The sequence below is a fragment of the Mustela nigripes genome, chromosome 1, assembly GCF_022355385.1.
Source record: "Mustela nigripes isolate SB6536 chromosome 1, MUSNIG.SB6536, whole genome shotgun sequence".
NCBI classification, from domain to species: Eukaryota; Metazoa; Chordata; class Mammalia; order Carnivora; family Mustelidae; genus Mustela; species Mustela nigripes.
Genome location: NC_081557.1, coordinates 24,056,296 through 24,083,278, shown reverse-complemented (window position 1 = coordinate 24,083,278; position 26,983 = coordinate 24,056,296). Strand labels below are relative to the sequence as shown.

Sequence of the window (26,983 nt, the reverse complement as noted above, 5' to 3'; positions counted from 1 at the left end):
CATCTCTGAATCATGACCCTTAGCCCGACCATTATGATGAAGAGAGAAGCCAAAGATAAGGCTATAAATGCTATCAGATAGTCAAATGATAGAGAAATTTATGGAGTCAGTGCACATGCTTGACCCTTACTGTTGTAGGAACGATCCCAGAAAGAAGCATTTCTGTATCTTAAAAGGGAAAAAAAAAAAAAAAGAGCAATAGGGCAAACTGAACTTTGCACAATCTCACACAAAATGATCAGCAACATAAGAAATAACAACAGGAAAGATAAAAGCAAGAAAATAAGGGAATGAAAGAGACTTATGTCATCTATTTCATTATGAGATACATGTTTGCCGGGAACAAAAAGGAGAGGGAGAGAGTGTAAAGCCAATATCTGTTCTCAACACTGAGGACACTTCATGTTGCTCCTATAGTGACTTCCTCCTAACCTCTTAGGAGGTCTCCAGCACTCCAGTGAGGACATCAGGAAGTGGCATGTAACGTGCCCGGGATCACGTAGCCCCATGAGGCACAGCCTAAGATCCAAAGGTAAATCTGACTTGTTCTCTAGTCTCTCTTGACCGAGCAGGTTTGGTGCTATTTTGTAATAATTATTAGAGGATGGGGTATTATAGAATGACTATTTAAGGAGAAAAGTGAAACTGCTCTGAGAGAGTAAAAATAGATTGAGGTTGTGGAGAGGTTCCAGTATCCGTGAAGTTAATTAAAAGTAGATATTTAATAAAGTTTGCACTGAAACACAGAATGGCAGCTGTAATCAAATCCATGGGAAGGGTAAAGCATACAGGCTCCCAGTGTGTGAAGGACAGAGCTATTTCTGAAATCAAAACAGTAACATGAAGAGATTACAGTTTGACCCATTTCCTGGCATAAGAACTTGGTATTTCCAGATTGCTCAGAATACCAATAACCTTACCACAGCTTGAAAATATTATTTAGGATCAACTGATCTGCAGGCAATGTTGAGAATGGATGCTGAGGCACTTGAAACAGATTTATCTATTATTTAAATTAAAAATGTTATTAATGTCTTATATACAGACATGGCCTGGGGGCCAGATGGCCGCACAATCCCATATTCTAAAGCTCACAAAGCATATTTGACTTAAGTTTTGAACTTATAGTTTCCACATTTAAAAAGAAAATTATTAAAGCCACATACAGACCTCATTCTCAGTAATTAAAAATGACTTTTAAAGACTTCTAAGAAAAAACAAACAAACAAAACACAAAACTACTGGCAAACAGAGTGCAGACTTACTTCTGGGATGATTTGTGAGGGCAAGTGATATGGCATGAATTGTTGTTTTCCCCAGATACTTTATCTTCCTCCAGTGCCAACTAAGGGAAGTCAAAATGTTTTCAGAAACAAGGTTCAGAAAACTTGTTTCTAGAGGTTGTAAATCATTGTGTTTCTAAAAAAAAAAAAAAAAAAAAAAAACCTTTAGGAACATATAAAAAATATTTTTATCTACAAAATGAGAAGCCATTCCAATAAAAAGTAAAAAATGCAATTTATGGTTCAGCGATTTGCAAACATCTGGCTAAGTATAGCTCCTTGAAAACACATTATATTTGACTTTGTGTCTGTGAACCATGGAGATACTCATCTGAAATTATCACTTTCAGGAGTATTCAATAATGATAGTTAAAAATTAAAAATAAAAAGGCGGGGGAGAAATAAGCAAATACCCTTAAGAGACAGCCTAGGGCTTAACAGCTTGGACTTTTAAAGGGGGAGAGACTGAGGTTTAAATCCCAGTTTCACTAATAGTAATTTGATTATGGGTAGCTTATTTTAACATTTCTGATACTTAATTTCCTAGTGTATAAAATGAGAAATTTAAATAAAATAACACATACAAAGTATATAATACTTGAAATATAGTAATTCTTCAATAAATGTTAGCTATTATTTAGATTGAACCACATAAAATTGCCATTTGTGTATGATAGTCAATCATTAACAGCTTCATATGATTTTATATAGTTCAGTCTAGCATTATAAATTCTAAAAATACTTAAAGGGAGACTGGTAAGGGAAGTCCCTTTTTCCCAGCTGAATCAAAAAAGAGAAATTTTCCAAATGGCAAGGAGGCATCTCAATACTGCTAGAGAGAGAGCAATATCCATAAGCTCAGAAATGGTACTGAGTTTTCAGAATAGGAAACGCCAAGTGATACATTCCAGAATGGGACAAAGGGAGGATTTTTTTTTTTTTTTTGCAAACTTTGAATATTGAGGACAGTAGAGGAGTAATTATCTACAGGTCTATAACTTTTATTGGTGATTTTTAAAAAAGAATCAATACATCAAAATGGAATTAAAAAAGTAAATAAAAACGGGACACCTGGATGGCCCAGTCAGTTAAGCGTCTGCCTTTGGCTCAGGTCATGATCCCAGGGTCCTGGGATGGAGCCCTGCACCTGGTTCCCTGCTCAGCAGAGAGCCTGCTTCTACCTCTCCCTTTGCCCCTCCCCAAGGCTCATGCTCTCTTGCTCTCTCTCTCTCTATCTCTATGAAATAAGTAAGTAAGTAAACAAATAAATATATTTTTAAAAGTAAATAAACAACATGGTAAATAGTAAATTCAGAATACTTTGTTGAATAAATTTTCTATAAATTCAAATTAGGATAAAGTTAATGACAACAAAGAGGATTTCTTCTCCCTACTTATATTCTTTTTCCAAACTGTCTAGAAAGCTATCTTAGGACCCTTTGACTTTTTTCACACCCTGAAGACAAAATAGTAAAAATTCTTTAAATACTGAAAAATTGAATTCTTAACATTTTAAAAAATTCTTTATATTTTGGGCACCTGGGTAGCTCAGTCTACCTTAATCATTAAGCATCTGCTTTTTAGCTCAGGTCATGATCCCAGGGTCCTGGAATCCAGCTAGTATCCGGCTCCCTGCTAAGCAGGAAGCATGCTTCACCCTCTTCATTCCCCCTGCTTATATTCCATCTCTCACTGTCTCTCTCTGCCAAATAAATAAAATCTTTTTTTTTTTAATTCTTAAATTTTTAAAATTCTGATAAATTGCAGGCAATGCCTATCCTGCTTTTCATACGCTTTGAAGTAATTCTAGTAGTCAACTTTCATTGTGGTAGTCACTGAGAAATGAACAAGGATATTCAGGAAATAAAAGAATTGTGTATTTAAATCCACCTTGACAAGAGCCAAATGTCCCCAAAACCTTGGAGTTCCCAACACCTCTGCCTATATCCTTCAATGCTCTTCTCGTCATCATTGTGCTTACTTTATCCTTCAAGTAGAAATACACATCAATTCACAAAACTATTTGTGTCCCTGAGATTGCTTATAATGAAACATTCTGAAAATTCAAATGTGTTTTTCACATTTGCTTCCAAAATATAAGGTCCTCCAAGAACCATACAATGCTAAGCAGACACATTGTACCAGCCTCACATTCACAAAAACAAACGTCAGAGAGAAAGGAAACTGAAGTATAAGACAGAACAATAGAAAATCTCCATGAAATAGGCTCCAGGACCCAGGACTTGTTTTCAAGTGTTCGTAGGTTCACTCATTCCTTCTTTCCTTCAACTAAGATGAACTGCACTTCCTGCAATTGGGCACATAATTTAGAGCAAAATTATTAAAAAGTTGCTGTTTTCATAAAATTTGCTGTCCGGAAGGGGAATAGGGGGCAACACTCGAATAAATAAATACTTCAAATTGAGATGAGTCTTAACACAGAAAACAAGTAGCATGTTACAAATAACTTTTTCTGGCATCAGTTTATGAATTCCTTCCTAAGGAAGCAACATTTGATGTAGAAGATGAAGGGTGAAAGGGTTAAGTTGGAAAAGTTAAAAAGTAAATGCAAATTGTGAGAAGAAGGAAAAAAAAATACCCAGAGCTTCCAAGGCTGGAAAGAAAATGGCTTTTCCTAGAATCTGAAAAGTCAGAAAGTCTGGAGCACAGAGAATGAAGGGAACAGCCCTCTAAGATGTGGTTGGAGAAATAAGCAGGTCAAGACCAACGATCTTGAGGGCCATATTAAGGTTTTTTCCTTATTTTGTTTTGTTTTGTGTTATTCTTTCTTTCTTTTTTTTTTCATGATTTTTTTAATTTATTTTTTATTTTTTATAAACATATATTTTTATCCCCAGGGGTACAGGTCTGTGAATCACCAGGTTTACACACTTCACAGCACTCACCAAAGCACATACCCTCCCCAATGTCCATAATCCCATCCCCTTCTCCCAAACCCCCTCCCCCCAGCAACCCTCAGTTTGTTTTGTGAGATTAAGAGTCACTTATGGTTTGTCTCCCTCCCAATCCCATCTTGTTTCATTGATTCTTCTCCTACCCACTTAAGCCCCCATGTTGCATCACCACTTCCTCATATCAGGGAGATCATATGATAGTTGTCTTTCTCTGCTTGACTTATTTCGCTAAGCATGATACGCTCTAGTTCCATCCATGTTGTCGCAAATGGCAAGATTTCATTTCTTTTGATGGCTGCATAGTATTCCATTGTGTATATATACCACATCTTCTTGATCCATTCATCTGTTGATGGACATCTAGGTTCTTTCCATAGTTTGGCTATTGTGGACATTGCTGCTATAAACATTCGGGTGCATGTGTCCCTTTGGATCACTACATTTGTATCTTTAGGGTAAATACCCAATAGTGCAATTGCTGGGTCATAGGGCAGTTCTATTTTCAACATTTTGAGGAACCTCCATGCTGTTTTCCAGAGTGGCTGCACCAGCTTGCATTCCCACCAACAGTGTAGGAGGGTTCCCCTTTCTCCGCATCCTCGCCAGCATCTGTCATTTCCTGACTTGTTGATTTTAGCCATTCTGACTGGTGTGAGGTGATATCTCATTGTGGTTTTGATTTGTATTTCCCTGATGCCGAGTGATATGGAGCACTTTTTCATGTGTCTGTTGGCCATCTGGATGTCTTCTTTGCAGAAATGTCTGTTCATGTCCTCTGCCCATTTCTTGATTGGATTATTTGTTCTTTGGGTGTTGAGTTTGCTAAGTTCTTTATAGATTCTGGACACTAGTCCTTTATCTGATATGTCGTTTGCAAATATCTTCTCCCATTTTGTCAGTTGTCTTTTGATTTTGTTAACTGTTTCCTTTGTTGTGCAAAAGCTTTTGATCTTGATGAAATCCCAATAGTTCATTTTTTCCCTTGCTTCCCTTGCCTTTTGCGTTGTTCCTAGGAAGATGTGTTATTCTTTCTTATGGGTTAGATGGCTTAAATCAAGGGATGAAAAAAATCAGCCTTATACTTTTAAAATTTTACTCTTATGTAGGGTGGAGAATAATAAAGAAAGAGAATTGATCAAAGACCAACACTGTCATCCCTTCAAGAGATGGTGGTGACAAAGTACCAAAATTCAACTGAGGCCAAGGACTCAGAGACAGCCTTCTTTTCAATCAGTTATTTTATCTCCGTAGGTAGCATAACTATGGACAGTGGTTGTGGAAGCAGTGGGATGGTGTGCATTTCCTGGCCAAAAGCCTAAAGACCAACTCACCTTGGTCTCTGACTTCTGTTTACCAAGTTAGGACACTAATTTGTAATCAAGGGGCAAGAAAATTTGAAAACAATTTTTTCAGCAAGTTTTAGTATTTTTTAATCCAGAAATTCCCTTTACTTCATAAACTCAACTATCAGGAATTTATGATAAAAGATGCCTTCTAGGTTTTTGTTGGTGAGAAAAAAAGTTACTTGTTGAGGGATCTTTGCCAATCAGCTCAAGGAAAATTTTTAAAGGCAATCAAGGAGATGATTGAAAAGACTCAGAAAACTACATGTGGAATTTGACAAAAGCAAATGTAAGCAGTTCTGATAGGAACTGGAGATGTTTCAGATAGATACACTGTCTCTCCTTCTGAGTCTAGATTTTCTCTGACATTTTCTTCATACATGTTCCATTCTCCTCTGCAGACTGACTTCCTCTACTAGTCACACCACCAGTGCCCCATGACCTCAAATTATCTACCGCTTTGGTTTAGCCTGTGAACCTTTTCCTCTGATAAAGAGTGACTTTCCAACCCTAGAGCCATCTTCCTCTGAACTTGGGCTTTTTGTCTCTTGGTTCAAATTATCTTTTAGGTATCTAAATGGGAAATTTCAGTTTGTGGTTGCTTTTCTCTTAGTTCAAATATCTACCCCAGAAACAATTCATTATCACACTAGGAGAGTTTGATAAACATAACTACCTATTTTAAAGTCCATCATCCAATCAGATCAATTTAGAAGAGAAAGCGGGACCTATGAGAAACTGAGTTCATAACATAGATCAAAAAGAAAAGAATAACAACTACAATAATTTTTAAAACTCAGAAAAAAAAACAACTTCATTTTCTACACTTCTAAAAAGAATATTAAAGGACAACTCAGACAATAATTCTTAGCAACTTATCTATAAGTGTCCCCTGATCAAGCAAGATTTCAGCACTGGAGATCTTTGACCTGTTTTTGCAGAGTTACATCCCCAAGGAACCCCAACTTCCTAAGTTATGAAATGTTAAAGTCAAGTTTTAGGGCAGAACGTTATTTCACACTTGTTGAGTACACACATATCCTTTGCCTGAAGCTGGGTTTTACAGTTTGGAATGTGGAAAAGCCAAGTGCTCTCCTGATCTGAACCATTTTTTTTCTCCCTTAGAGACACCATCACTAGACTCCACTAGGAAGATGGAGGAGAGAATGAGACATCACTTTTGGTTGAGTGGGAGTCAGAAGTGGAGGAAGAAGGCTGGGGATGGCTTAAAAAGTACACTCCAATTTTCAAATTTCTGGACATTCATGAGCTGCCGGATAGACACTCTGGAGCCATCTAGTGGTATAGCATCATTGATGTAAATGTTGAGAAGAGCTGGGTTTAGCCTTGAAAAAAGTCCATGTGCAACTCTAGTGGAATTGGACTATCTCTCAGAATAATCTCACACAGAGGTTTCATCACTTTAGGAACGCAATGCCAGCTGAGGATGTCCTGGTCCTAGGAAAGAAATGGATATCCTTACTCTGACTCACTCCCTCTGACTACAGCTTCCTCTAGCACTCTTCCAAGATGTACATCATCTAGTGACCTAGGTGGAGTGGAATTTATAAATGATATTTTTAAAATAAATCCATAAAATATAACTCTGAATTTATCCAGTGGTAATTAGAATTTGTTGATTTTATTACCGATGCCTACATAACCCCACCTATTTTCAAATGGACACTTTTGGGTTGAAGTTGAATTGTCAAGGGGATATTTGATAGCTTTAAGTTGTTAAGGATATTGCTTTGTTTTGACAGATATTTATGGGGCTTGGGGAATAGAAGGACTAAGGCCATTTTCTTATTCCTGAAACTGAAAAACAATCCTTTATGAGTATTTTTACTGGAGGGGGCTCATTTGCAATACTTAGAAAAGGTTTTCCACAGAAACTGTGCTGACAACTTCTTTCTGTTCATTTTACCTCATTTCTTTTACTTGGTAAACTAAATTAGGCTCAATGGCAGTTCTCAAAAATTGAGCAAGCATCAGAATCACCTGAAGGTCTGTTAAAATAGAGATTTCTAGACCCTACCCTCAAAGTTTCTACTTCCGATGAGTCTGTGTAAGGTCCAAGAATTTACATTTATAACAGGTTTCCAAGAGATGCTGATATGATTGAGAGACTGTACTTCATGAACTACTAATGTGAAGAATCAAGGCATAGAGGTTCACCCTTTATTTTTCACTGACTCAAGGACAAGACTCAGACATTTTTTCAGAGTTCCCCAATGAGCAACAGGTTTTTACTGTTTGTAATTCTTCTATTTTTAAAACTAGACCTGGTTCTTCCAATAAAATCCTTTGCAGAAAGCAAATATATCACATGTAAAAGCAAAGCTACTCTGATTAAAATGAAGGTTGGGGAACAGAAGTTCACCTGTTCTTCCTCACTACCCACAAATTTCCAAAGTAAATACAGAATCATGTCTACAGGGCACTTAAGCCACCACAAAGCAGCTGGGAAACCAAAGCAGTCAATATAACTGCTGTTCCCCTAATGGTCACCAGCTATACAACTTATCAGACGGTTCTTTTCATCATCCAGACTTCTCTCTCAATTACTGTTTCCTACAAAATGCCTCCCCTTATTACCTCACCATTATTTTTCATAGGGTTGGGGGTATGGAAGAACTATAAATAGAAGAATGTGCACTTTATTTTGAGTATAACTCTTGATTGCATATTTTGTCTCACAGGAGATACTGGGAATGAATGGTAGGAAACATCAACACTGTATGAGGAGTATTTTCTGAATGGCCTGGTTCATGAACACTGATATTTATTTGGAAACATGTTTAAACAATGCCTTCTAATTAAGATTTTGCTCCTTAAATAGCCTGGTTCTGGCCTAATACAGAGCAAAGAGAGAGAAAGAAGTTAAGAATTGTTATCAGGGCTCCTGGGTGGCTCAGTGGGATAAGAGTCTGCCTTTGGCTCAGGTTATGATCTCAGGGTCCTGGGATTGAGGCCAGCATTGGACTCTCTGCTCTGTGGGAAGCCTGCTTTTCCCTCTCGCTCTGCCAGCCTCTCTGCTTTCTTGTGATCTCTCTCTTCCTCTGTCAAATAAATAACAAAATCTTTTATAAAAAATTATTATCAATTTGCAGGTTTTCTAAGCCTCAGCCTTTATCGAGCTACCTATGGGAATATGTAACCTGTGAATATTTATCTAATGCAGATATTTCTCTTTTTTTCCTCCTCCAGATCAGTTCTTGAATCTAAACCATTACTTAAAAGTGGAAAGGTGGAAGGCTCTGTATCTCTGAGTGCTGGGCTTGCTTTGGGATATAAATCTGGAATAAATTCACTTTGGGTGGCAGAGAATTGTATTATTCCTGTAAGATAGGAACCAAAAAAGAATAGTCCCATGAGTTTATTGTTAGAGCTATAACAATCAAGGGAAAACAGACCAATCATATTAAAGGCAGGCATTCCTTTGTTACTGATGTACTAATAATGTAAAGGAGCATTTCAGAATAAAGGAAACCCACTGGAGAGGAGGGGGGCGAAATGGCAGAGACATAGGAGACCCTGTTTTAACTGGTCCCCTAAAGTGAGCTAATTAACTACCAGAACACTCTGAACACTCATGAACTCAGCCTGAGTTGTAGTATTATATACTTCTGGATCTCTACGAGGGCAGAAGATGCCAGTCAGGAGGTAAAACATACTGGGAAGAATCAGACTGATATCAGGGGATAAACAGAAGGGAGAGGGAGCCACCAGAAGCGACCCACTGCAAAGTAATACACCAATACGAGAGGCTGAGCCTGGTGGTGGGTATTATGGAGGCCACGTATTGCATGGAACACTGGGTGTGGTGCATAAATAATGAATTTTGGAACACTGAAAAAAAATAAAATAAAATGGAAAAAAATCAAGAAAAAAACAAACAAACAAACAAACGAAAGAAAAAGAAAGAAAGAAAAAAAGAAAGCCACTGGTATGTAGGAGTTCACTTTTGGCTTGTTTTCTTATCCCATAGACTGAATGTGAATTTCAATGAGCATGTTTCAGACAGTCAATATTCTTTCCCCAGAAGTTTCCATTACAGTCCCTAAACCCATCCTCACTGATCTGTTTCTTAATCTAAACCATTGGAAGACACTTACCTGATATCACTCACTATTTCATTATATCTACTCCACGCCTTGTTGGATCCCCTTGTTGGGGAATCCAACCCTCTCTTAAAGAGGCCTAAGACAAAAATAGCTAATACAAAGTAAATTAAGAAGTTAGGAATAAGTGAGATAATCCAGAAGTAAAAACTAGTAATGCTTACAAAATTGAGTCCTGCATCTATCACCAAGGATCAACATTAGAGAATCCAAATAAATGTTTGAATTCCAGAGGTAAATAGAGGGTTAGAAATGAGAGATAACTGTTAAAAAGTCAATTTCTGAACAAATTTGGGGAAGTGGAATTAAAATAAGAATAATGGGAGAGAATCCAAAACATGACAGTTTCTGTCATATGCAAAACAGACATAATAAATGTTTGGTGACTTATTTCATGGGTTTGTGTTGCTAGGCATGTGTATTAAAGTGTGTATTCAGAATATACATATAATATGCCATTATAATTCCCAAAATGTTTTGTCTACTCTTTTCCATTCCTTAGATTAGGCATACCTCGGATGCCTGAAGAGTAGTCTAACAACGATAACAAAATCATCCAAATTTCCAGGGAAACAATAAGAGGATATACATGGAAAACATATGATAGCATCTTACCATTTTCTCCTCCAACCCCTTGGAGTTTCATATCAACAACCAGATACTAAAGTTACCTACTTATTTAGTCTCAAATTAGTTCACTCTGGGTATGGAGCACACAAAACCTCAAAGCAAACATGCAAAGAAATTCTTCAAATGACATTAATCAGGGACTTTTGACAGGGTGCTTAAGGACTCTATCCATGGCCGGGTGTGGGAGGTGTGACATCAAGATATGAACGTAAGTCGTCCAACTTCATATCACAAGGTGATATTGGAATTTAAAAACATCTCGCAAGAATTACTGCTCTAGTCCTAGCTACTCTTTCTTTCTCATAATCAGAAACTATACATAACTCTCTGCATTTGCTAATTTTAACTGAGGAATGGAAAATAAATTTTAAAAAAGGATTTTCCCCTTACATGTAACTGCTCAGTTTCCTATGGAAAAAAAATTTATTTTATAATACACTGAGGAAATTTGGATAGTGGTCCAAATAAATCCTCCAAACTGACAGACCTATGATTTTTCAAGGGTTGTTACAAAGACTATGCCCTTAAGCCAAACAAGCATCATCTTTGGGGAGATTTTATTTGTGTGATCAATTCATATCTGGACAGGTCTTCTCTTGGTTGGCATAGCAACTAACTGAAGTTCATTGAACTTTTAGATGTGTGTGCTAACAGTCTAAAGCTGATTTTCCCCCCCATAGGGACCAGAAAAGGCTTTCTTTGTTAAACCTCTCCAGTTGCATTCAAAAATACATCATTTTCCTCAAGCCTACAAACACACACAAAAACACACATTTGAGATTTCGAAAGTAATATTAAGAAAATTGCTTCTATCATATAATACCATAATAAGTTTCCTCTATTTCCTGAAAGATAGGCTAAAGTCAAAAATTACCCTGTTTTCTACTCATTTTTAGGACTTTCCATGATAATCTTAGGAGATTCTTTCCAAGAATTTTTTGGGGTAAGGTTTTGTTGCAGAAGTATAGGCAGTGATCTTTCAGTGTTGGTGTTTACTCTGGCCTTGATAAGGTTTTCAGTTTGGAAATGTTAGGTCTCCATTGCTTAGTTAAATATCTCTAGTAGTTTATTTTCATGCCAGTTAGTTAAGGAATAAGTTAATCAATGCCTATTTAGAGAGGAAAACATGTCATGAATCTGTAATAACACTGTGGAAGATGAAGAAGAACAAAAGATATCATTGGCTTTTAAACAAACTATAATATCATTTTTTTAAAAAGACCAATGTAAAAGGAATACTAGAAAAGTTGTTTCTACTATGAACAGAACAAAAAACACTTTAAAAGGACACATTTCTAGATATATCATCCCTTCTTGTTAATTCCCAATTTGGAAAAATTATTACTATGAGTTGAATAAGCTTCATGTGTAAGACAGTTGTTCTTTTCTGGAAGATGTATTATCTGACCTATGTTTACCTAGGAAATCATCTTATTATTTAAAGATATAAGACGAAAAGATAGAAAAAGATTAAAAGATTAAAAATTACTCCCTTATAAAGACTAGAATGCTATTCTAGTTATTTGTTCAAGGGACATCCCTGTTCCTTCTTATTTAAAGTCTGCAGAAGTATCCAATTTTCCCAATTTCAGAAATATTTTATTTGCCTCACTTCCTTTTTTCTGGAGTATAGGAAAGATATCTCAAATGGGACTTTGTAGTCATTTCTCGATGCTGAACCTGTTGGAGGCCTCAGTGCTCTGATAATTACCATCTGACTACTCAGGAAGACTATTTCCTTCCATCTTGGAGCTGAGCCAATCTACTGCCAATGAGGCCTTTACACTTCAATGACTTTATTGATCAACAGTGATTAGGTCAAGTTGCTGATAATGTGTAACTGACCACTGCTATTTATACACAACTACTCAGCAGCCCCAAACTAGGGCTTAGCTGCGTGTGGTTTTGTGGGCAGATAGACTCTGGCCTCCTATGTCTGGGGGTCTTTTATAATGAAGCGGGTGTATTGTAGAGATCTTCATTTATAAATGTCCTTTTTGAACTGAAGGGGCTGCCTTTGTTTCATACAGAAAAGGGAGAAGTGAGAAATGTTTAAAGCAGGGGTTGCAGGAGGCTGTGGGCATATGGAGAAAAGGAGAGTTGAGTGCCAATTCTGAACAAAACCCTGCTGTATGATTTTGAAAGGATGTGTATAAGGTTTAACATTAACCTATACTGCCATCCTGTGGAGCAAAGGAGAAATTTTTATCTTCGTGAGTAGCTGACCGCACTGCAGGGAACTTAATGATAAACAGGAGGCCAAAGGCTGGCTCCAAACAGTACACTTTTAATTAAAAGTATCTTGAATCCACATTACTACGGCTTCAAATGACAGGCTTTGGGGCATTTTCTAGAGTAGTAAACAAAGCAATCCTCTGAGACTACTAACAGTCTCTAAAGGCCAAAGGCCAAACCTCTCTTATACAATGGAAAGGCTGAGGCTCTGAACCTAGGCTCCTTCATCCCATCCGACAAAAGGAAGGAAGAAAGAAAAAGAAAGAAAGAAATTAAGAAATTCTCAAGGGAAACCTTGAGAACTCTAGAAATCTCAAGGTGGATTAGAGAAAAGAAGAAAAGGCAAGAGGCACAATTTTAGTAACAAATGAGCATGAGGGGAAAGGAAATGTCCGAAGAAAGTGTTAGATCTGAAACCAAGGGAGTCTGCAATTAAGCAATGGCAATCATTTACAGAGGATTCTTAAAGGAATCATTCCCTGTTCGTGTCAAAGAAAAACTACCCAGTGGAGTTAAACAGGCAAAGAATTCATTATTTAAGACAATTGCAATAGGGGACTGACAGCTAGTATAAAAGTACCAGAGGACTTTGAGTTTGGTCCATGTAATTAGACCATCTGTGTGTCCTAACTGTTGCTTAGAGAAGTTAGGGTTCTACCCTCTCACGGAGTATAGGAGATGGGGCCCAATCGTGAAGAAAAAGGCATTCCTGAGTGGTGAAACTGGCATAAGTCTGAGAGAAAGTTTCCATATCAAGGAACAGATAAAAACCTTATCATTGTAAATTTTCTAAAGTAAGTGATCTTTAAAAAGAAAAGTTAGGGGCCTAATATCAAGAAAACATCTGTCTGGGGTTTAGTCAAATTAAGGAGAACTTTGGTCAGTCAGCTCCAAATCTGTAAAACGACCAGAGTAATTCCAGCACCATCTTTACCTACACATGTGAATGTGTGGGGCCGGGGGGGTGGGGGGGTGAGAGAAATATGTAAGTATGTTGTAAACCAGTAAATACAGTATATACAAATGATATGATCTACTGGGGTAGATTGAGCTATTGGTCTTAACCCTCTACTTCTCTGTAGTAATATTATATATTCACCCTCTTGCCTTTCTTGACAGCATGCTTTCTACCTTTGGGTTTGCCCCTGTGACTGGTTTAGCCAGCTGTCTCTCAGGAGATGTATCATAAACAAAGGCTTGTATTCTTGCACTTGGGTCATTACCATGAGAGGAACACCCTGTAATATCTCACTGGTCCCAGAATAAAGAGAAGCACAGGGAGCAGACCTGAAATGAACTCTCAACCTGGATTCAAATCCAGCATCGTTTGTATAGACTGTAGTCTCCCCAACCATATTGGTGCCCCAAATCTTCAAATCTTAAATGGTGATTAGTTGTGGGAGTAGAGAAATTGAGCATAAAGTACAAAAATCTCAGGAGAAAGGTGGGTGTACTCCCATCACATATTCCCTACCACATATTTGAAGGAAAACATGACCCAACAAAATTTTGCATCTCTTTGCAACAAAAACAAAAACAAAAATTTAATATGCAAGTCTCTTCTATTTTTCAATTTTCCTTAAATTGATTCCTTAAATCCCTTATTGACGAGTATTCCTATGATAAATTAAATGAAATAGGGTTGCCAGGCTGAAATAAGGAATCTGAGTTTGCTAGGTACAGAGGAAATAAACAACTATGAAAAGGTGAGCAAGAGATAGATAAGAAAGAATACTTATCCCCCTTCCTTTAACTCTCACTTCCTACTCATACCCCAACTAACAAACCTGCGTCATTTGAGCTGAAAGAGGAATTCATCTCTGAATATACATCTGAGTTAAAAATCCGTCTGCAATGGTCCTACTGGGGCTTTTGAGAACAATGCCATCTCTTAAAATAACTGTTTTCAATCATGACCTTCAGTGTGTCTGAAAGGTCGTGATGATGAATAGTGAATGGTGAGTGGCATGCTACAGAATACGGCCTCTTAATTGCTCACAGAGAAGTCACATCGGATTTTTAATCCTTCTGTTGATGCCAATGCTTGGAAAAGATCACTGAGTTTGGATCTATGTAGAGCTACAAGGCTGAATCAGAGATGAAAATTTCCATTTGAGCCAGCTACTCAGCCTTTCCTGAAACAATTTGGAGAGGCAGAGGCAGGAAACACAGTGTATCATGATGGTGTGCACAGAGTTTAGCATCAGTCATGTGTGCGCTTAAATTGTGGTGCTACCATTTAAGAGCTATGTGGGCTTGAGCAAGTTTGTAATCCTTCTGCATTTCAATAACAATATCTGCAAAATGGGAATTGTCATCACTGCCAGGGTTGTTGTGAGGATTTAGCATGCTAATATATGTAAAATATGGCACACAGTAAGTATGCAAGAGAAGACAACTGTGGCTGTAGCTGTTATAAGGCATTAGGGAATATATATATATATATATATATATATATATATTTATTTATTTATTTATTCCCCCCCCCAGCAAAGAATAAAGATACCAGTGTACTCATACAGAGGTAGAAACTGAAGACCAGGGTGGCAAGGATGGAGGCTGTGCGATAGGGCAGGGGTAGAGGTCGTGGGGTGATGAGGAAAGAGTCTGACAAGACAAATAGGTAGGTGGGTATGTAAGGAATCTATCTGGACAAAATGGAGACCAGAAACAGAAAAATGGTAATAAAATCAACTTCTCGAGTCTGAGCATTCCAAGTTTGCTCCTGGAGCATAAGATTCATGTTGATGACCCCAAATTCAGTGATTATAGGGGAAAGTATGCTTTTCAGCCACAATAATAAAAAAGAAAAGGATGCAATAATTAATTTTATGCCAACCTGCCTGCCTCATGGGATGCTCAGATATTTGATTAAGTTTTGCTCTGGGTGTGTTTGTGGGAGTGTTTCTGGATGAGATTAACATTTGAATCAGTAAAGCAGACCATCCTACCCAATGTCAGTGGGCCTCATCCAATCTGCTGAAAGCCTGAGTATAAGAGAAAAGGCTAATGGGAAATGTACTCTCCTTACCCAACTGTCTTTAGGCTGGTCCACTGGTTTCTTCCTGCCTTTGGGTAGACTCAGACTGAAACTTTACACCACTGCCTCTCCTGGTTATCAAGCCTTTGGACTTGGACTGGAGCTATATTATCAGTTCTCCTGCGTCTCTGGCTTGTTGCAGATCTTAGGACTTCTCAGCCTCCATAACTACAAGAGCCAATTCTTCATAATGAATAAATAAATAAATAAATAAATAAATAAATAAATAGATTTAATTAGTTAGCATATTTATATTATATTTTACATATGAATATGTATATTATCTATTATATATATGGTTTTGTTTCTTTGAAAACCTAAGCTAATATAGAGAATGTTGTGCACAAACCTAAAACAGTACCAAAGTCATCTGGACTTAAGATGTGAGGCAATTGACACTAGGAATTCACCTTTAACATCTGTGTTCCAGGGAAAGCAGGTCATAATCAAAATCATGGGTAGCTCTGAAAAAGAAAAGCAGGCAGTTGTCAGAAAGCCATGCTAGAAAAAGCTTTGGGGAACATTATTAGAAAACTAGAAAAATCAGGAGCTTCTCCTCCAAGTAGAGTGAGCATAGTAGTGGGAAAATAACAGACGCACTGAGGAGATTCTGGGAGACAAGAGAGAAGCTCCTGAGAGCAAATCACATGAGTCCCAACTGAGTAGAGAATCGAAGTGAGGGGAAGAATCTTCATTTAGGGAAGGAATGGAAATGACAGAACCAGGCTTTTTTTAGTTTTATCAGAGCACATTTGGAGCTGAGGAAGACAAGTAGGCCTCAATTTAGACACAGGGCACAACATGATGTCTCCTTCCCAGAAGCCAGGTAGAAGCCTGGTCACTAGGAATAGAACACAAGACACAGAACAGCTGGAAGCCAATATGATGGGATGTGAGGTACCTGAGATTCCAATTAGACGCCTATTAAAGGATCCACACAGGGAACAGCTCTGATCCAGGTTGGACACTGCCTTGGAGACAAGAGACCTTAACAAGACTTTTGTAATGACCACACTGCCTGCTGGGCTTTCGAGCAATAAATCTCCCTGACATCTTTTTCTGTAGTTGTAGAAAGGAGACGTTCCCTGTCCTTACCCTTGTCCAGTTCTTTCTATTCGTGAAGCTTCTCCTGGTGAAACCCCCCTAAGGCAGGATACATTGACAGACCAAACCCTGAGGTGTGGTGTCAACTCACTCTACTCCTGATATAATCTCAAATTGCTCTTTAATCTCTGAGTGGTGACCTTGTTACTGACTTTCTGATTTTTGGCTTGACTACCCCTCACACTTGAGACTTGATGTTCAGTACTGTTTTCTTAGAACCATTCTTCCCTGCATTTGTTGAAGTAGAATGAGAAGTACACAGGGGTCTAATTACTGAAGCAGACTTGGAAATTAACTTTTCCCATCTTTGCCAGAACTCTTGAAGGAAGGATGGATTTATTGATCAGATACATGAATAGAGGCTTTCATTTACCCCAGCCATGGTTTAGATTATATCTGCTACACGAACACTCCACCACACCCTGAACAGCACCATGCCAATCTTTATGAAAGGAAGAGGAAGATGATAAATTTTCTAGACTCAAAATTCATAGTTTCAGTTTTCTTAAGAGTTACCATAGAAAGCCAAGTAGCCTAATGGGAATCTTTGGAAAATGAAAGTATGAGATGAGAACTTTGAGACAGAAGGCACGTGTTACTAGAATAGACTCTTTCCTGATACTCGTCTCCAGTTCTCCAACTCCATCGATACGGGTAATCACTTCCTGTGTTGAAGTGAATTTGAAATTGGGAGATGAGAATTTATTAACTTTGAAGAGGTTTAAAATTCATTATAAATGCCTCTCTTGTAGAATTAGATTTGAATTGGAAAACTTTTCAAATTCGAATGTTATAGGGACAACAAAATCTTAAAAGTAGGCAAATGGCTCCTGTTTCTTCCAAATTTATTATTATGCTCCAGTAACAAACTAGGCAGCAATTCTTTACCATTACTGAATTTCAGAAGATTGGAGGTTACCAAAGCAATTTGTAAGACTCTCTCTATCCCTCTCTCTCCATCCTATTGTCACACCCATTCTCCAGCCATTTAAGATGAATGAATTTGAATGAAGCAACAAATATAGGCCAGTGAAGTCTATGACCTGAAGCAAGAGATCCAGCCCAGGCACCCACTATCAGGCAGCAACTGGAGAGCCTACTTGAGTGGAGCAAGACTGGTTAGGCTTGTTTCTCAGGACTTTTCCATTAGGAAAGTTTTGGGGCTACTACTTCAAAAGACATAGACATCATGAAAGAAGTAATAAGCTATGATATTGTGATTTAGAATAAGAGATATATATTTGCCGTTTCTGGCACAGAGCCCTCAGTGAAGCTATATAGGTGTCTTTTGTTATGCTAATAAGGTGACTTTAGGACAGCACCTAAGAATGAGGGCTGGTTGCCAGGAGAACCCACCATGGGATTAGAAGTTTGGAACTTCTCCTATCCCCCTAATTTCTGGGGAGGGCAGAGGGCTGAAGATTGAGGTCAGTCTCCAGTCGCCAATGTTTTAATCAATTATACCTTTGTAATGAAGCCACTATAAAAACCCAAAAGGACCATGTTCAGAAAACTTCAGGGTTGAAGAATACATAGAGATTTGGAGAAAGTGACATACTTGGGAAGAGCATGGAAGCTCAGTGCCCCTTCCCCATACCTTGCTCTATGTATCTCTTCTATTTGACTTTCCGGAGTTATATCAGTTTATAACAAAAGGTGATCTAGTAAGCAAAATGTTTCTCTGACTTTTGTGAGCCACTCTAACAAATGAATTGAACCCAAGGAGGGGGTCTTTGGAATCTTGGGTCTATGCAGTCAGAGAAGCATTGGTGACAACCTGGACTTGCTACTGGTATCTGAAATGTGTGCGTGGCTCAGGGGAAGCAAAGCAAGTCTTATGGGACTGAGCCCTTAACCTGTGGAATCTGATGTTTTCTTCAGGTACATAGTGGCAGAATTGAACTGAATTTTAAGAAACCCGACAGGTGTCAGAGTATTTCTTATTGGTGTGGGGATCCTTATACACACATTGTAATTGGGTCTTCAATTCTTAAAATTCTTTAAAGGCCTTTCAAGTGTAGCCTGACTTTACCATGCCATAGTCTCAGCTATCCATTTCTCCCCTCAGATCTAGGCACCAGAAAGCCTGTTATTAAATATCCGTTTCCTTTTATGCACCCACCCTGTCCTGAGACCAAATGTGCTGTGTGAGAATTAATAAAAGATGTTGAGGGCAAAACATTCATAAGTGAGTTACTGCAAGAAGCTTGTTTTGTTTATTTAAATGCTGAGCTCGGATTATGCTTGCATGTTTATAAAAAGCTTTCATTATTTGAAGAAAATGCTCTAAAATGTAAACAGAAGCTGACTTTGGGTTGCAGGATTACTGATGGCATATCCTTGGAATTGTTTTTTTCCTTTCTGCTTTTATTACCTTTTTTATTAAGTGTATGCTATTTTTATAACCTAAGAATGGTATAAAATTAAAATCCTATTCATTTTTATGAACACTTTAGTATCTTCCTGTGTGTGTGTGTGTGTGTGTGTGTGTGTGTGTCTGTGTATGTGTTAACATGGCTGCATTTCTGCATTACTGTATCACAAGGGACTCTTTTCCTATATTATACTTTCCTCTTCTTTGTCCCTCAGAATTATTTTTAAGCTATAATCAATGCAAAAGAAAATCTCAAAGCACTTTACTTTTCTCACACCAACTACCACTTTATTTTGAATGAACTCAGTAGATCCACAATGAAGAATCATTACACAACCTAGCATTCAAAAAAAGACAACCTACATCTTAAGTGATATATTGCACACTATACCTGCTTTCCGAGAGATACACAAGGCAGGCATCCCCAGAAGATGTAGCTTTACTAAAGACCAAAGACACACAATGAATTATCCATGACCCCAAGATTATTCACAAGTCCCAAGAGATCAAGAGCATGAGTCCTGGGAGTGATGTCAAAATGTTACTTGGAAGCACTTAGAATAAGAAAGTGATAGATTAATTGAAGATTAAAGATTTCTTATGAATTGGTATGTATGTTCCAGGTTTTATTTAATCTATACAGTGTCATTCAGATGTGAATGACATTATCCTCATTTTGTGGATGAAAACACTGAAGATCAAAACGTAATGGGACTTTCTTCATCTTGTATATTCTTTAGGTGGCAGATTCAGAATTTAAGGCCAAGTCCTCTGACTCTAAACTTCCAAACCATGACTTTCAGGAAAAGGGCCAAGACTATACAGAATTATGAGCTTTATGTTCTGTATATACAGTTGTGGGGGTGGGGAGAAGGGAGTAGAACATGGAACAGAGCATGCAAGAGGATGGAACAAATAAATGTTCAAATCTTGGGCACCTGGATGGCTCAGTGGGTTAAAGCCTCTGCTTTCAGCTCAGGTCATGATCCCAGGGTCCTGGGATCGAGTCCTGCATTGGGCTCTCTGCTTCAGTGGGAGCCTGCTTCCCCTGCTCTCTCTCTCTGCCTGCCTCTTTGCCTACTTGTGATCTCTGTCAAATAAATAAATAAAATCCTTAAAAAATATATAAAATAAAATTAAAAAAATAAATGTTCAAATCTTCACATATCTCTAAACTATATTGACCCTAAAGAGCCCCTTTCTTCCTCTCCTCATATTGCCTAAATTATTTCCCTAAATCCAGTCTCTTCTCTGGTTGGGCTATAAAACATGCGCAGGCTTTAAAAAAAAAAAAAAAAAAGTCTCAAATAGTAACTAAATCTCAGGGATTCTAGGTGACTTCTGAACATTTAGAATTACCCTATGTTAAACAAATTCCCTAGAAACTCTTGAGGCTTTTTTTTTTTTTTTCTTTAGCAATGTGAGGAAGATACTGGTGTTGGCAGGGCTAGTTATATGATAGACTGAGTAGGCAAGCCTTCGACTTCAAAATGATTTAAAGGGATACTTTGCTTCAAAATATCTGTAATCAGAGTGTACTGGGATTTTAAATCAGACAAAGGATTTGAAATCTAGCCCTGACCAGATAATCAAAATAGAACAAACCACTTCACCTGTCTGGACACAGGAATAAATGCCTAAGATATATGCTTACCCTAAGGCACACTGAGAGGTAATGAAATAACTGGGCTTGGAGCCCAGTTCGATTGATTCCTAGCCAACCATGTTAACCAAGAAATAACCCACAGTAGACCCCAAGTAATTGATTGACGCTTTCTACTTTGCCTACCTGCAGCCTAGAGGCTGGACTCTTTTTTCAGTCTTGATGATCGCAGAGACTTTCTGCTTCAAATGACAAAGTCTGAGAGTCCTGGAGTAGCCCTACCACTTCCCCAGCTTCCACCACCATTCCCTTACCAGCACAGAACACAGCCAGGAAAGAAGAGGAGAATGGTTTTCTTTGGTTTCTTTGGTAACCACCAGGTATCAAGTACTATGATGCTTGCTCATTAACTCAGATGTTCATGCATGTTATCTCAAGTCATCCTACCTATTTATGTCACGATCATTATTATTATCAACTTAAAATTGAAGAAACTGAGGCCCAGAGAGGTGAAATAGCTTTCCAAATTCATACTGCTAGGGAGTGCTAAAACAGGATAGAAGATCCATGTTGTTTCTCTATCCCATGCTTTCCCCCACAAAACTTTGAGGAAAGGATTCATTAGATTTGAGAGATTCTTATTAACCCACACAGTGTCTAACCTACCAGGAACATGTCTTAGGTCCAAGAAAAGAGGGGAGTGGAGAAGCCCATTTTGCACAGTGGTCTGCACGATTCTTGTCTTCCTCTCTGTACACTACATGGGGTGAAGGTAAAGCAGGTTCCTTTTGTATCACTGGAGGGCCAGGAAAATGGTGCAAAACTGGAAGAGAAGCATCTCTGCCATCTAGAGTCTAGGGGCCTCACAGGAGCTGAGGTATCTTTTTGGTAACCTCTTCTCTCTCTGAGTCCTGTTCATTTCTCAGTTGGGGTTGAGCAGAACTCTGGGAAGAATGGATTAAGGAATGCTGGTGTGGCTTTCCATTCCCTGACCTTTACAACGAATGCAACTGGTTCTGGTTTAGCTGCCTCACAAATGAAAACCTTCCACAAAACTGCATTAGGAAGAAAAAGCAAGTCAATCCTGCAGAGAGCAAGGGTCAAATAAGTTTGTGAGGTTTCCTAAGGCCTTATTTAAAAAAAAAAAAAAAAAAAAAAAAAAAAGACAACTACACTGGGCTGCCTCGGTGAGCAAACAGTAGTCCGCTAGGTGGCAGCACATCCTTCCCCCTGACTTCCTGCCTGTTGCTTTGGCAAGCTTGCCCTTTTCAAAAGAGAAAAGGTGGAAAGACAGAGCATAAAAGGGAGTAAAGAGAAAAGAATATTTCCCGAGGGTCTCCAGTGTGCCACACCCTCATATAGATATTATAAAATACATTAGTCCATTTAATTCCCAGAGCTTATAGAGGTAGACATCCTTGCTTTAAAATTACTTATAATCAGGGGTGCCTGGGTGGCTCAGTGGGTTAAAGCCTCTGCCTTCGGCTCAGGTCATGATCCTTACTCAGCGGAGAGCTGCTTCCTTCTCTCTGCCTGCTTCTCTGCCTACTTGTGATCTCTGTCTGTCAAATAAATAAATACAACCTTTTAAAAAATAATTACTTATAATCAGTATCAAATACTGAAGACTTAACCTATGCCAACTACTTTACTGTATATTCATAATTTTACTTAACTCCCTTAATAAGACTCCCAAACTGGGTACTATTACTAACCTTCTTTCACAGATGAGGGAACCAAGGTTTAAAAGGATAAATGACTTTAAAATCATACAACTACTAAGCCAGGACACTGAAAATTGGATTCTGGAAGAATAATATCAGAGTCTATGAACGACTGAATATACTTTTCGTGTGAAAAAGATTAAATAATTTGATGTAAAGAGTAACAGAGCTAAAATCTATGCTTGTAAATACTTTGTCTGATTATAAAATGAATACTTTTATTTGTATATACACACACACACATATATATTTTTACGGAGAAATTTTACATATAGGACACAGATCAAAAGAAAACAATTATTAAATTTAAAAATTAAAAAAAATAATGCAATTATCATCTATAATCATACAATCCAGAAACAGCTACTATTAACTTTGTCCCTTCCATTTCTCCCCTCAGGTACATGTATTTATCATTGTGCATATCATACTGCATATATAGTATTTGAATAGCACTTATTTCACTTAAGGTTCAAGAATTTCCCCAGACCATTAAAGTATGTTGAAAGCATAATATTCCATGAAATGCGTGACATAATTAATTATACATGTATTTCAAAATCTGAATTGGTTCCATTTTTTTTCACTACTCTCAGTTTTGTGGTAATGCATAGCCTCAGCTATAAATCTGAGTACATGTCTCTACTTCCTTCTGCAGGCAAGTTTCCTATAAACAGAAATGCCAGATCAAAGGATGTAACCACATTTAACTTAATAGTTGCAATCGAATTTATTTCCAGAAAGACTGTATCAGTTTTCATTTGCTCCAACATTATACAACATTTTCAGATTCGTTTACTCCTTGGCTTTTGACCCTGTTCTCCCAACTCATGGATTATTTCACCTACAGTTAGATCTCTTCTCTCCAGAATTGTGTCTCCATCATCCTAGACCACTTTGCTCTGCTTTCAAATATCCACCACATTCTCTTCTATCCTGACTCAAAAGAAAAAAAATTCTTATTTGACCCTGAACTCCTGAAGCTATACCCTATAGCCCTCCGCCAGTTCATTATCAGTTTTCTGAAACACATGTGGTATGTATCCTTTGGCACGCTGTGATATATCCACGATCTGCCAATTCCCCTCCATTAGAATTCTACCTTCTTTATTCTAATGAGGTAGACCTCATAAAGGTAGCTGTTGACCTCTCACCTGTCTTGATCTCCATTATTACCAACTTCTGTGTATAATTTAGCATCATCAAACTTTTCATCAGACTTCACTCTCTTTAGTCCCTATGACAATGCATTTTGTTGTTGTTGTTTTTGTCATATGTTTGACTAACTCTCCTCTTTTACTAGAACCTATTCCTTCCCCTTGGAAATCCTCAAACTATTATCAGGTCCCATTTTTTTCTAGGCCTAGCTGAATACATAGCTTGCCTATTTTGATGTAAACACAAACTTAAATTATACCCATTTTTATTTTCTCAAATAAGCATAAAATTGGTCCAAGTAGATGGAAAAGGCAGGACATATAGAGAATATTTAAGGCAGAATAATAGACCAAAGATAGAAATAGGGATGTGAATACTACTCTCGCATTTTTAGATGTTCAAAGAGTGCAAAGAAGGGTAATCAAATATGAAACAATCTGGAAAACGTGGCATGCAATTCCCTAAATTTACCATATCCATTTGAAGAACACGTTTTTGAGAAGTCCTACAATATAAAGATATGTTTTCATATTTATTTGACTATTGGACCTTTTGTAGCAGAAGACATACTGGGATATTAGCATGGGAATTTCTGGGCCAAGAAGATGGGGTTCCCAGTGATGAGGTTAGAAGTTAGGAAAAGCCAGTTCATGGCATGTCTTGGCTGTCCAAGAGTTGTGGAAGGGCATTTTGGATGATTTGTTCAGATTTGAAGACTGATTAAGAGTAATTAAAAAGGGAGTACTCAGAAGTTTGCTTTTAAGGTAAATAACTTCATGTTATGTAACTCAGTTCCTGAAGCAAGGGAATGAATTGAGAGGATTTTGAAATTGATGGGATTTGAAAGAGTCACTGTTCAATTCTCATCATGGAGCCTAGGGTAGAGAGAAAAGCACTGAAAGAAGATGGAAAGAGTAAAACTCTGTAATTGATTAGTAGAGAGGGTGAAGACGAGAAAGGAATCACATAGCACTCGTAACTATTAATTCACTTAATTATACATAACAAATACCTGGAGTGCTAGTAAGTGCAGGTATAAAAGGCAACTAATATTCTGTAGTTTCCACTTTCAAATAATTCTTAGTCTGGTAATACAAGAGAACACTCAGAAGAGCTACACCTATATCTGTATTTGTATCTATCCACTGAGGTGGAAATAACATTTAAATATAAAGAAAATTAAGTGTATAAAAATACATAGGGGTGCCTGTGTGCCTCAGTGGGTTAAAGCCTCTGCCTTTGGCTCAGGTCATGATCCCAGGGTCCTGGGATCGAGCCCCGCATTGGGCTCTCTGCTCAGTGGGGAGCCTGCTTCCTCCTCTCTCTCTGCCTGCTTCTCTGCCTACTTGTGATCTCTGTCTGTCAAATGAATATATAAAATCTTTTTAAAAATACATAAAACTCATATATAAATCGTAATTCCTTATACACAAGATATATAAATAATACACAAAATATATAAAATATATAATGTGAATAAACATTATGCATAAAAATACATAGCGTGTTTTATGAACCTAAAGCACATTTTTAAAAATAATATTAGATGTGTTTATATATCAATAAAATATTGAACTATAAGGGAAGTTCTATGTGTGTATGTGAATTATCTGTATATAATGAAATACTCAAATTCTCTAAGGAAATAAAATAAATCCTGTAAAGCAGAAGATAACATATTACCATCTCCCTAAGAAATCATGACCTGATACTGGTGCAGCACTCAAAATTCTGCTTCCAAATCACTCAGCCTATTATGCAGTATTTCACTGCGCTGTTCCTTTTTTATTTCTATAATAATGGTAACAACCAAACTCATCAATACCTGGTGAGCAGAGCATACTACCACCAGAGAAAATCTATTGTGAAAGATAAACCAGTTGCTCTGAGCTGAAATGACACTAAAAATATATATATAAAAGAACAAAGTGGGAAAAAAGACAATGTGGTATCTGGAGGGAGAAAATTCACTCTCTTTGCTGCAATTTTAGAAAATGGGATGTAACAACCTCTTTTGGTTTGGTGTCTGTGCATGTCTCAATATTTTTATAGAAAATGGTAATATAGCTCCTAGTATCAGAAGGGAGCTGACATGGCCAGCAATTTTTAGTGGCCTCTAAAGAGGAGGTAATTCTGATATGAATTACAGCTTTGAAGTTATCTGTATACTCACCAGCATTATTCAATGAAATAAAATTCCAAAATGTTATCTTAGAATCAGAATGAGGCAGAAATGGACAAAACACTTAATCCACAATATTTTTCTTCTCCTGGATAAATCACAAATCCAACTGGCAAGCATATACTTAGCTGGCCAGTTGAGGAAGTCTGCTAAGAGTGGGATGATAATAATACAAGAATATAGGTGTTAAAGTCAAATTATGATACCTCTCTCCACTACTGACTAGCTGTGTGACCCAGGGCAAGGTGTTTGACCTCTTTGGACCATGACTTCCATTTTAGAAAAATGGGGAAAATAATCACAAAACATCTTATATGATTGGTGTCAAGTTTTTCAAAAGTGAAAAATTAGTGTCTTTCATAGAATAGGAGCTCTTTGTTCTTGGTTATCTCACCTCAGCCAACACCCTTGTTTTCCTATAGGGTCAAATTGAATCCAAGTTCTTTGTGAATAGGGGTATGGTGCAATTCTAAGAGAGGTTGTGATCCAGCTAAAGAAACCAATGGGGGGGGGGCACAAAAACACAAACAACAGACTAAGCAATTTTTCATAAGACCCATTCAAGAAAAAGTAGTGAGCTACTTCTCAGTGCATTTCACTCAGTTGTATAAACAGCAAATGTCCCAGGACTAAAATAGTCATCCTTCATAAACATTGATCTAGGTGTTAAGGATTGGTAAAGGTTCAATTAGGTGAGGAGCATTAGAAGAAAGCCCTCCAGTGGGCAGAGGATTTCAGCAAATGTGAAGGCAGAAAAATGCATATTAGAGTAAATTAAATAGCCTTGATATTTGACTATCATTCTTGTTCAAAGTTGAAACAAAAATTTTCCATATTAGGCCTGATTGAAGGAAAAGTTCAGGAATAAAAAAAGGAAAAAAAGAAAATCTTAATTAAAAATTAAATGTTCATCATCACTAGCCACTAGGGAAATTCAAATGAAAACCACATTGAGATATCACCTTACACCAGTTAGAATGGCCAAAATTAGCAAGACAGGAAACAATGTGTGTTGGAGAGGATGTGGAAAAAGGGGAACCCTCTTACGCTGTTGGTGGGAATGCAAGTTGGTGCAGCCACTTCGGAGAACACTATGGAGATTCCTCAAGAAATTAAAAATAGAGTTTCCCTATGAACCTGCAATTGCACTACTGGGTATTTACCCCAAAGACACAGATGTAGTGAAAAGAAGGGCCATCTGTACTCCAATGTTTATAGCAGCAATGGCCACAGTCACCAAACTGTGGAAAGAACCAAGATGTCCTTCA

At 37.6% G+C, this 26,983-nt stretch overlaps 2 long non-coding RNA genes across 6 annotated transcripts in view; one reads left to right on the top strand and one right to left on the bottom strand.

The window, feature by feature from the left end:
* LOC132010699 (uncharacterized) overlaps positions 1–7,126 on the top strand; it is a 454,543-nt gene extending 447,417 nt beyond the window's left edge. For all 5 annotated transcript variants that reach the window (XR_009402261.1, XR_009402268.1, XR_009402264.1 and 2 more), the window contains one exon: positions 6,667–7,126. This is a non-coding gene — a long non-coding RNA (uncharacterized LOC132010699). The remainder of the gene's footprint in view (positions 1–6,666) is intronic.
* Positions 1–26,983, bottom strand: part of LOC132010711 (uncharacterized) — a 514,837-nt gene that overhangs the window by 31,884 nt on the left and 455,970 nt on the right. The gene's annotated exons all lie outside the window — the stretch shown is intronic.